General features: G+C 40.1%; 1 pseudogene; it reads left to right on the top strand.

The window, feature by feature from the left end:
* The first annotated feature begins 756 nt into the window (after positions 1–756).
* LOC105004414 lies at positions 757–2,739 on the top strand (annotated as a pseudogene).
* Positions 2,740–12,813: the final 10,074 nt, after the last annotated feature.

Raw genomic sequence — 12,813 nt, 5'->3', positions numbered from 1 at the left:
TCACAATTTAATAATGTTCATTTTTTCTAAGAATGGGTGATAGTTACAGGAAATTATAGCTACCTCTTAATTTCTAAGACTGTTTTTTCAAGCGCACTTTCCTAGTTAAAGATTAGGTGGCTTTTTCAGCTGCCAATAACAAAAAGGTTGAGAAAAAAAAAAAATTTGCTATTAAGAAGTTTCCTATCTTCAGACTGCTTCTAACAGGAATGCACAGTGGTAAGTTCCCTGTCCCTAGAGAAACAGGCAGAAACTAGACAAACTTGTCAAGGATGGGACAGAAGAGACTCACAATCTTTTCGGTTGACAGACTTTTTGAGACTGTCATAACATTGAGAATGTCATGGACATTTTCCCCACAAAAAGACAGAGGTGTGCAAAATTCTGCATACACTGGGGTAAGAGGCTTTGCTCTGCCACGTCTATATGGCAGGAAATCTCTTAGTCTGCAATGACTTCATAGGTATAGGTATAGAAAACAATATGTTGACTGGGCAGGTTTTCCATGGGCTTTGGCTCATCTCCCTCCCTCCCTCCCTCAACCAGGTTTCCAAATACCTATGAAAAAAAGCAGTTGCAACATGGCATATTTTGTATGGCCTACCAGATGATTGATTTATTTATTTTTTATTTGTTCAACCAAGAGCTATCACATAAAAAGATTTCTAGGTTCTGATGAATAAAATCAGAGGTTCAAGGTAACCATGGGCATTTCAAGAAAACACCCATTTGCTGAAGCTGAGTGAAGACCAAACCATGCCTTTAGATGAGGCCGGGCCAGTTTGTCATAGCCCTTATCACCATCTACTGTCATCCTCAGCCTGATTTACTAATTTATGTTTCTTATTTCACTATGCATTTCAGCTTGTGATCCCTGAAAGAGAAAAATCTTTTTTGGTCCAAAGTTTTCCAAACTGGCCCTCAAAGCAGCTGGCATGCTTCTGTTTAACCAGTGTCTCTCAACAGAGATACACATAGTACTTAAGGGAGGGGAAAGAGTGAGCTTAGGGCCAAATCAAACACAGGAGAAGATAAACCTTTGACAAAAGTCTAAGGAACAACCAAATAGACACATTAATTTTCAGTCCACATGCCCATTTTCTCCTGATGACCAGAAAGAGGTGGTCACCTCCTGATGACCACTTAGCAAGCTTTTAGAACCAGAGACAAGGTGCAGTTCTTTCAACCAGAAGCTTTCTCTCCAAGCCCACTGACTATGAGCTTGAACTTGGAGCTGTTCATACAGAAACAGGAAAAGATTCTCCCTCCTTTGCCCAATTCACCTTGTGTAACAGAGCTCTCAGCTCACTGATCAAGGACAGAGGAAGGATCTGGAAAAAAGGTAGGGACTTGAAAAGGAGATGCTTCTCCAGGGGCATTTCCACTAAAATACAAATTCAGATTCCCAAAAAACTCCAGGGGCACCTACAAAAATGATTACAAATAGTCCTCCAATTTCATAGAACTTTCATGTCAGTACATTAGACATTGACGATTTCAACAGAGTGTTTGGATGGCAGATTCAAGTGTTTTTACATCATGCGACGAGCAGACATCTGCGGCAGTTTCATGATGATTCAGTTACATTCTCTGGATAGCAGCACGTGGCCACTGATTTAAGAGGTGTTACTGTTTCTTGGATCTTCCACATTGCAGGCAGACTTTTTACCATCTCTTTACCCTGAGCCAACAGGGAAGGTTGGTTCTTACCTTATCATTACTAAGACAGAGGAGCAGAGAAAGATGAAATGCTGATGGCAGTAATAAAAATTGTAGATCTGATCACCTTAATTATAGAATCACTAAACAGCATTTCACCTCAACTGAATGCTCACTGGTCTCAGCTGTATATTAACTCTGAAGGCAAAGACCTAATTTCAGAACATATAGGAAATACTGAAAATACATCAAAGAGAGAAACCAATATCTGTAATTAGAAAACTGATCATTTATTTCTAATACTCTAGCATTGGAAAGCTGCCAGCACTTCATAATTTGTATTATAAATTCTCATGACTTGTAAGCAGTAGTCAACTTTTCCATCTTCTCCATTTTACATTTGCAGGAAGGCATTAAACACCATAGAATTATAATTTTAGTTTTGTTATTAATTGAGTTTTCTGTTTAATTCAAGCCACATAACCATTTCTGGTCTGTTTTTTCCTCTGTCAAATGAGGCATTCTATCATCCCAGAGATACTGGAAGGAAAAGATGCAATAGTGGATATCTAAATGTTTGGAAAAGGCAAAGTAAGATACTACTCAGATATGAAGTGCTAGCAAGGCATGAGCGTGTTATGTAGACAACGCTTGTTGTCTCACATAAAAACCTAACTAATGGGTTGCAGCTGCTCTCCCAGTTTCACTATGTTGCCCAGGACAAGAAGAAGAAACATGCTGGAAACGTGGTAAAGAAAGACAAACCTCCAGTGAAAAAATCTGGTGGTAAGCCCCAAAAGTAGTAGTAGTCCAAAGGCAAAGTCTGGGACAAGCTCAATAACCTAGTCTTGTTTGACAAAGCAAATATGACAACTCTGTAGAGAAGTTCCCAACTGTAAGTTTATAACTCTAGCTGTCGTCTCTGAGAGACTGAAGATCCGTGGTTCCCTGGCCAGGGCAGCCTTTCAGGAACCCCTTAGTAAAGGACTTATTAAACTGGTTTCAAAGCACAGAGTTCAAGTAATTCACGCCAGAAACACCAAGGATGGAGATGCCCCAGCTGCTAGTGAAGATGCATGAACAGGGCCCACCGATGTTACATTTTGAAAAAAAAAGAAAAAGCTTTATTAAATAAAAAGATAACTCATAAAAAGTTACCTTTTTGTCACAAAGACATGAAGACATATTTATTTTATTTTACTCTAAAATCCTTAAGTTCTCTTTTCATTAAACAATCCCCCTAATAGTCTCCCAGGTAACACAATCAAGATGCAATTTAGAAAACAAGTGATTATAAACACTTAATATTCATTTACTTCTTCCATCCTGTCATTTGTTATTGTAGCATTTATAGCTTTAAATATTAGTCCCATCGTATTTAGAACAACATTGGGAAGCGCTGCTCATTTATCTATTTAAGAAAGGCAATTTGGAGGAGGGGTAGCTAGAGTGATAGCAATTTGTCATTAACAGCAGTTCTAATTAAATAACCTCATCTACACACAACTGCACCATCTTGTGCATTTTCCCTAAGACTAAGTATCTTCTAAACCATAATAATCCACCAGATCAAAAATTCAGCTGCTTATGAAAGTGAGAAAATAGTGATTTACATGTTACACTTTAAAAGCTTCATCAAAGCTGTAATAATTTTGTTGGCTAAACAATATGATTCTTGAAATTAATAAGAATTTATAAATATGAACAATATGTACCCTGAGGAGAATATGATTTAACAAGGAACTGATAAATCCTGTTGGGCAAATAATCTGCATACTAAAATCTGTGTAATGGAGACAGGAAATTAAATAGTGAAACGTGTAAATAATACACAGTTTGGTGTGTTGGGTCTTTTTCTTCCCCTTAGTTGGGTTAAATCCCAGCTTCACAATAATAGATGTCCCAGCGCAGGTCCTGGTCATTCATAAAAGAAAGAAAACAGAGTAAATTGACACGTATCCCAAATACAGATTCACACTAGGTAGGAAATAGAAAGTTGTTTGATAAGCTCCATTTGGAATAGCTATTTGGTAAAGAATGGAGGAAAATAGCTGTGGAATTTTTTTCTAGACTTCCATATCTGCATTTGGAGCTTTTTCCTCTCAATTGAATAAGTGTCTTTGAAAATTGGAATCAATGTTGCAGGTCCAAAAGACCATGGTGATATGGAACTCAATGAAAATACTGCCAAGGCTAAATTAATTAGAATATTTATATAGGACCTGAAATCTGTAGACAAGTGTTTTTGGTAGGCCATTCAGGAAGATGTTACCAGAACTAGGTGACTAGGTGGCAAAGTCATCAGATATTATTTTCTTCTTCATAATAATTATTTCTGGGAGGAGAAAACCTAAAAGTTCTTCCCCAGTCTGCACAGGGCAGGCATGGTGCAAGGACAGATGCAAGGCATGGTGCAGGGAGGCAAAAACTTTCTGAAAGATTGGGCCGTCAAGACTGATGTCAGCCAAGCAAGGAGCAGTTAGTTACGTGCACTTTAAGCAGAGGAAACAGCATAAGCAAGAATCTGAAGGGACGAAGCTTATGTGCCAAAGCATAAATAAGAGGTGCAAAATGTTTGAAAATAAAAATTTAGGAGAAAAGGAGGCAAAATTACCTGTTTGTATTTTCCATGCTAAGAATTTTAGAAAATTTTAACCTGAACGCATTGAAGAACAAGCTTAAAGAAGATATGAGTAATATTGGCAAAATGTATAATTGACAAATGGTTGGTATCCTGAATATATAAAGAACACTTATCAATCAATAAAAAGAAATCCAGGTGAAACATGGACAAAAGCTACAGACAGGCAATTTCCAGAGTACAAAGCCTAAATGATTACAAAAAGACACTTACAAAGATGTTTTGTTTGGTAGTAATCAGGAAAATAAAAATTAAAACATAAAAAGGTACCATTTTAAATCCATCAGACATAAAAACCTGACAATACCAAGTAAAATGAAATACGGAGCAGTCAGAACTCTCATACACTATTAATGTGCACACTGGTATAACATTCTACAGAAAAAGCAATAGTTAATAACAGTTTAAGATATCGATACCATTTGATCCTACATTCCCTTCCTTGTAATATATCTTAGAAATGTCTCACATCATATATAAATATTTGTAAGTACCATTATAGTAGCAGTATTTATATTCAAAAAATATAAATCACTTAAACATCAACAAAAATTGTTTAAAAAGTGTGGCATAATCAGAGTGAAATATTAAACTGCAATGAAAATGAACCAGAGCCACACATATATCAAGGGTGAAATCTCCTAAAATAAAATACTGAGGGAAAAAAAGGAAAAACAAGTTGCAGAAAGATATACACCTTATGATGTCAGTAATATAAACTTTTAAAACATGTAACATAATAATCTGTACTATTCGAGATGCATATGTATGCAGTACAAAATAAAGATAGATGTGGGATGTGGGACTTCACAGTAAGGTGTTTTACAAGGTAAGAGCAATGACCCTGAGAGTTTCTGCTTTTTCTGGTAATATTTTATTTCTAAAGCACAGTGGCAGAGATATGAGAGCTCATTATACTATTTTCTGTACACATACATGGAATCTAAAATATGATATAAATGAACTTCCATGAAATACAGACAGACTCCCAGACAAAGAGAAGAGACTTGTGGTTGCCAAGGGGGTGGGGGGTGCTGAGAGAGGGAAGGACTGGGAGTTTGGAATTAGCAGATGCAAACTATTATATAGAGAATGGATAAACAACAAAGGCCTACTGTATAGCACAAGGAAATATATTCAATATCCTATAATAAACCATAATGGAAAAGAACATGAAAAAAATATATAATATATATTTAAGCAATGACTCATAAGCCCTGCACTTTCCAAAGAGGATTCAGCAAGACACTAACTTGACCTGGACTTGAGTCTCAAGATTAACTCAAGAATTCTATATTCAAAAATATCCACAAATGGTTCAATTTGGCAAAAGAGACACAAACTTAGAGATGGAAAACAAAACAGACAACTCAATTAAAAAGTAATACTAAGTTCCCTATAGGGGCGGGGATGGGGACACGATTTAACCTTTCAACCCCTTGATCCATATTTATTATGTGGTGATAATAATACAGGGGATGTTGTGAGGATTAATAAATTCATTTCTCAAGCTTTGTAGATAAAACTGTGCTCCATAAGTACTTTATTTTAAGAACTATGAAATGGTTTGTTTATGCCACTGTCCTATGCAGCCATTCTGTAAACCTTATCTCCCAGTTCTGGGTTTTGAGATGAATATGGGGTCTTTTAAATAATTGCTAGTAACCTTTGAGGATTATGCATTTTAAGCACTGGTTCACAATGAATATGTGACCGGATATATGTCACACAAGAGAAAGTCAAAAATATAATCCCTGAGAGGTTAACGACACAAATTGTATTTAGAGTTTCAATTTGCTACAGTAATTGCAAACACTTTAGTATAAGTGACTTTGGCCTTCCTACCCAGTGTTTGCCAATACAAAGCCATCCTGATTACAGGTCTATCAGAAGGAAGTGAGGGTTTGAACCAGAAGGCAGTAAGCAAAGCTGTAAAATTCAATGGAAATATACACACTATGCTCTTCATAAAGATAATTAAAGAAGTTTTTGAGTAGTTTTCCTAGAAGCAGGCAATAAAGTGTTAGTCGCTGAGTCATGTCCAACTCTTTGCAACCCCATGGACTATAGCCCACCAGGCTCCTCTGTCCATGGAATTCTCCAGACAAGAATACTGGAGTGGGTTGCCATTTCCTCCTCCAGGGGATCTTCCCAACCTAGGGATCAAACCCAGGTCTTCTGCATCACAGGCAGATTCTTTACCATCTGAGCCACCGAGAAGCCCCTAGAAGCAGGTAATAGTTTATCCCAATTCATCCACACTTTCTTGCCTAGCCCCCTTCTGGAAAAATAGGGCACAAAGTTGGAATAAAGTTGGCCCACTTTCAATAAAAGCAATTTTGAACCAAAAATTCTGGCAATTTTATGATAATTTTAGATGCATTCATTCATCCCACAATTATGTACCAGAGGAATGCTTTTTATACTTGTCTTTTAGCAGCCACATTAATACCCGTGGTTAGGTACTTACTAGTATTCTAGGCACTTACTATATATATTCTCATTTAATCCTCACAACACCACCTAGGAACTATCACTGTCCACACTTTATAGGTGAGGAAACTGAGGGTAAGAGAAATTTAGGAAAATTAAGAAATTAGTGTGGCCCAAGATTCCACCACTAGTAACTGGCCTAAATGGGTGTTGAACCTCCTTTTTAACCATGATGCACATAGTTTTAACTTGATTCACAGCAACAAGTACAAAATGTACACTGCGATGGGTTCTACAAAGACAAGGTATGTGGTCTTAAGACAGGTTAAATGAGATTTAAACCAACCCGGCAGTAGGAGACACTTGAGCTGAAATTCGAAAGATGACTAAGACTTTATTCGAGAGAGACAAGAATTCCAGGGAGCAAGAAGAAGAAATGACAAGGGCCCTTTGGCAGGAAGGTAGGACTAAAGGCAGAGAAGAGAAATGAGATCACAGGGGTAGAGATGAGACATCGAGGAGAGATTGAGAGAGAGCAGAGATGCCAGACAACACGGAGCATCCATACCATATGAGGGAGCTTTGTCTGTTAAGATCAGTAGGTGGAATAGCACTGGAGATGTTTAACAAGGATGGGAGGGAGTAGGAGGCTCACATGAGCATATCCACTTTTTGAGATGATCTAGACTCTAGAACAGGTTTCCAAAGCGGCTCAGTGGTAAAGAATCCATCTGCCGATGCAGGAGATGTGGGTTTGATCCCTGGATCAGGAAGATCCCCTGGAGGAGAAAATGGTAACCCACTCCAGATTCTTGCCTGGGAAAATTCCATGGACAGAGGAGCATGGTGGGCCATAGTCCACGGGGTTACAAAGAGTCAGATACAACTGAGCACAAACACACACACATACACACAGAGAGAACAGACTGAAAGGAGTCCAGAAAAGATGTCTGAGGCTATTAGATAGGTTCAGTTCAGTTCAGTCACTCAGTCATGTCTACCTCTTTACGACCCCATAGACTGCAACACGCAGGCTTCCCTGTCCATCACCAACTCCCAGAGCTTGCTCAAACTCATGTCCAATGAGTCGGTAATGCCATCCAACCATCTCATCCTCTGTTGTCCCCATCTCCTCCTGCCTTTGCTCTTTCCCAGCATCAAGGTCTTTTCAAATGAGTCAGTTCTTCACATCAGGTGGCCAAAGTATTGGAGTTTCAGCTTCAGCATCAGTGGTTCCAATGAATATTCAGGACTGATTTCCTTTAGGATGGACTGGTTGGATCTCCTTGCAGTCCAAGGGACTCTCCAGAGTCTTCTTCAGCACCACAGTTCAAAAGCATCAATTCTTCGGCACTCAGCTTTCTTTATAGTCCAACTCTTACATGCATATGTGACTATTGGAAAAACCACAGATTTGACTAGACAGACCTTTGTTGGCAAAGTAGACTGGTTCAGGTGAGAGATAATGGTGGTGACCTCATCAAGGAGCTGCTGGTGGGGATGGCAGGGAACTGGCACAACTGAGACCTACTTAGGAGATGAAAAGCACCAGGGATTGGAAAAAGGGATGAAAAGAGGAGATCAAGGACAAGCAACTCTTAGGTTTCACTCATGTACAGTCTGAATCTTATACAACGTGCACCAACTACGGGCTGATGGTTACATGATTCTCAAAGTAAAAAGCAGTGCCTCAGGAAAAGTTAGCCCCTAGAGTCAGGTTTGTGGTTTCCCCATATATCACAACATAAAACATAAAAAAACTTACTAGAGGTTAGGGGCTGCAAAACATCCCCCAAAGGCACCTAAGGGCTTTGACTGAGGACTTCAATCATTCATTTAAAAATCAAATAGCTTTGGTTTTAGAAAACAGATATTTTTCATGAATAGGATAATCTGGTTTTGCTCCAGGCATCATTTCAAACATTCTCTGGAGAAGTACTTCTGAGTCTCAGTTTGCATCTCTAAAGAACCAATGAGATCTGTGCCCTCTCCACCCCACCACGTGGGCTGAATGGCATCTCACGGACCCAAATCCTTTCTTTCATGACTGTCGAGGACTCTTCTCTGGGCCTGATATCGAAAATGTTCACCCCGCACATAGTGGGCAGGACATTTCTGAATGTCACACTGAGAGGAGCCCACAGTGTACTAGCTAACCAAGAAATCAACTTAAAGATAGCTTCTTTCTTTCAGAAAGTGGTTATAGTGCAAGTCTAATACAGAGGAGGTTATCTTGATTCCAAGCAACTAAGCCAAGTCCTGTCTTCAGGCATAAAGATATATAATTCAAGTCAGTGGCAATTAAGGCAGCACAATCCTCTAGAGTCTTATGGCTAGTCCAGAGCATTTCTCTAGCTTCTATTTAGTTTTTGTTGCTTCAATTTCCTTATCTGCACAATGGGTATAATAACAGTCAACGAGAATTGAAAGACATAATCAATGAATGATACACTGTCTCCAGAATATGTTCTTCATAAATGTCCATCATTATGATTATGCCCCATCTGATGATATTCAGAAAATTAGGTGAGAACATAGATGTCAGAGAAAAGATAGCCCTTAGCTATAGGCGTTTCAGGCTTCTCTGGTGGCTCAGCGGTCAAGAATCCTCCTGCAAAGCAGGAGACACAGGTTCAAGACATGGGTTCAAGACGTGGTCCAAGCCATGGGTCGGGAAGATGCCCTAGAGCAGGAAATGGCAACCCACACCAGTACTCGTGCCTGGGAAATCCCATGGACAGAGGAGCCTGGTGGGCTATAGTCCATGGGAATGCAAAAGGTAGGACATGACTTAGTGACTAAACCACTACCTCCACCAAAGGAATGTCACATTCTAGTGAAAGAGACAGGGACCAAAGGAAGGCATGTAATGAGAAAAATCAGGGGAAAAACCTTGCCAGGCCCCTAACCCTCTGTCCCCTTGCTCCTCACAGTTTTTTCACTATGCCAGTCCTAGGAGGGTCCTGGCACAAATCTGCAGAAGAAAATTTGAAGAACATTGATCTTGTTAAAAAAAAAAAAAAAAAAATTCTGGACAATGCATCCAGAGGCTCTTGCCTAAGAACTTGATGAGACAGATCACTAAACTTGGCTGTCTCATGCCACCATTCCACAAATGCCAGGGTCACAAATCTCACCTACACACAAAAGCACATTTGCATTTATTGTTGTTGTTCAGGCACTATATCAGTGTCCAACTCTTTGCAAGCCCATGGATTGCAGCACACCAGGCTTCCCAGTCCCTCCCTATCTCCCAGAGTTTGCTCAAAGTCATGTCTGTTGAGTTGATGACGTTATTTAACCATCTCACCTTCTGCTGCCCCCTTCTCTTTTTGCCCTCAATCTTTCCCAGCATGAGGGTCTTTTCCAATGAGTCAGCTCATCACATCAGGTGGCCAAAGTATTGGAGCTTTACCTTCAGTATGAGCCCTTCCAATGAATATTCAGAGTTGATTTCCTTTAGGACTGACTGATTTGATCTCCTTGCTGACCAAGGGACATTTGCATTGAGGAAAGGATAAAATGAGATGTAAGTGAACAGCCATTGAAAAATAAAAGCAATTAACCCAGTATCCATGTAGTCAAAGCTATGGTTTTTCCAGTAGTCATGCATGGATATAAAAGTTGGACCATAAAGAAAGCTGAGTGACGAAGAATTGATGTTTTTGAACTGTGGTGTTGGTGAAGACTCTTCAGAGTCCCTTGGACTACCAGGAGATCCAACCAGTCCATTCTAAAGGAAATCAGTCCTGGGTGTTCATTGGAAAGACTGATGCTGAACCTCCAATATTTTTGCCACCTGATTCTAAGAACTGACTCACTGGAAAAGACCCTGATGCTGGGAAAGAGCAAAGGCAGGAGGAGACAGGGACAACAGAGGACGAGATGGTTGGATGGCATCACCGACTCAATGGACATGAGTTTGAGCAAGCTCCGGGAGTTGGTGATGGACAGGGAAGCCTGGTGTGTTGCAGTCCAAGAGGTCGCAAAGAGGTGGACACAACTAAGCCAATGAACTGATACTGAACTGATATTAGGGTTCTCTGATGGCTCATCAGGTAAAGAATCTGCCTGCAAGGCAGGAGATGCAAATCAGTGTCACAAAGAGATGGACACATCTGAGCAACTAAGCACCTACTACATGCTCTGCAATGTGTAGATGAATGCAGAGCAGAATGAGTTTACATGAGGTTCCAGTTTGGGGGCAAAGAATGGTTTTTCTTTGGGTGGGACAAGGAATAGCAGTTTTCAAGCTTAACAATACAAGGCAAGATAAAATGATAAATGATGTAGTTGAGATGTTCGTTTGATAGGATTTTAGAGCAATTAGAGAGCACTAAGGATAATGCCGTCTGTCCTTTTAAAGGACAGAGTTGGGTCAAGAAAGATGATCCAATGGAAATTAGAGGCTGTTCCAGGGTGCAATCTGAGTGATAAGCCAAAGGTGGAAATGAGGAAGGCAAATTTGCAGGAAACTGGAGTGTCTATTGTGAATCTTAAAAACTTACATATAGCTTTAAAGAAATTTAATTTTTGAAACCCTCACTTAATCATACTTTCATTTCATTGCTTATATTTCAGAGCAGGCATGACTGCATTCGGGCAAACTGAGACCAAAAGTTCATTTCCAAAACTAAGCCAAGTAGCACAGTGGAAACAAAGATCTAAAGCCTGGCTAGATATTCACTTTCTCATTTCTAATCTCCTCTTGGATATTATGTTCTCAGGTTCCATGAGGAAAATGGTTGGATGGCATCACTGATGCAACAGACAAGAACTTGAGCAAACTTCAGGAGATAGTGAGGGACAGGGAGGCCTGGCCCACTGCAGTCCATGGGGTTGCAAAGAGTCAGACATGACTGGATGACCGAACAACAACGTTTCTGAAAAAATATTTTTCTCCTGATAACCCAGCATGTGCATTGTCCTAGCTAACTTCAGGGTAACATCTTCTGACCTTTAGAAGAATACAGTTTAGTGTTGAAGTCTATTCCAGCATCTACTACATGCTTGCCCTCTGAGTCTTTAGTTTCCAATGACATCACCAAATATTTGCACACTGCCCCAAATAATGGTGTTGCCAGACCGTTCCACTCAATGACAGTCTCAGAAGGCCATTGTGCTTGTTAAAGACTGTCCTTATATATTAGCTTCCCTAGTGGCTCAGACAGTAAAGAATCTGCCTGCAATGCAGGAGACCCAGGTTCAGTCCCTGGGTTGGGAAGGTCCCCTGGAGATGGGAATGGCAACCCACTCCAGTTCTTGCCTGGAGAACCCTCGTGGACAGAGGAGACTGGTGGGCTGTAGCCCATGGGGTGACAAAGAGTCGGACATCACTGAGCCACTTTCACTTTCATATATGAGCATCCTTCAGTATTGAAAGTGCTTCCTTTCTAGACGCTTTTTCAACAAATTTGAAAGGTAGTTGCTCAAGGTGACCAAGTGGAATTTCAGCAAGTCAGTGAACGACAGGAAGCCAATCCTTACTGATAAGGATCCACTTCAAATTAACGATACGCCACAAAAGTAGACAAGAATTGTTCTGGCTTTAGCTGGCAGATATGCTCAGGTGGTACTCAATCTCTGGTCAGACCTGGCAAACCAAATGAATCCTGCCACCTGAAAATCACTGAAGGCTTGTTTTCATGGAAGGCTCTGTGACTGAGCAGAGATCCAGGAAATACAAATGCATTCCTGTGAAAAGCAGTGGTGACCTATGCCTGAGGGCCTCACACACACAATCAGTTAGGACCCTCATCTCCCAAGTGCCTTCAAATGGCTAGAAATTATGCAGGCTAGGCCATGTTGCAGCCTCATCAAAAATAGACTTGCACATTTTTCCCCCTGAGGTCACATGTTAGGTCACCCAACATAAGGAACAAAGCACAAAGCCATCCAAAGCATCAATTCACCCCGTTTGTATGTGGCCCATGATGGATGGATGAGGAGAGACTAAATGAGACCCCTTTCTCAGAGGCTAACATAAGTTACAGTTCCACTTACACATGAAGCCTAAGTATAACACTAATATATACATGGATCCTGCATTTTTAGAAGAGGTGAGGGGGAAGGATTTCTAA

This window comes from Bison bison, unplaced genomic scaffold (genome assembly GCF_000754665.1).
Source record: "Bison bison bison isolate TAMUID 2011002044 unplaced genomic scaffold, Bison_UMD1.0 scf7180017864474, whole genome shotgun sequence".
Taxonomy (NCBI): Eukaryota; Metazoa; Chordata; class Mammalia; order Artiodactyla; family Bovidae; genus Bison; species Bison bison.
Note: the sequence above shows the minus strand (reverse complement) of the source record. Positions and strands in the feature narration are given on the sequence as shown.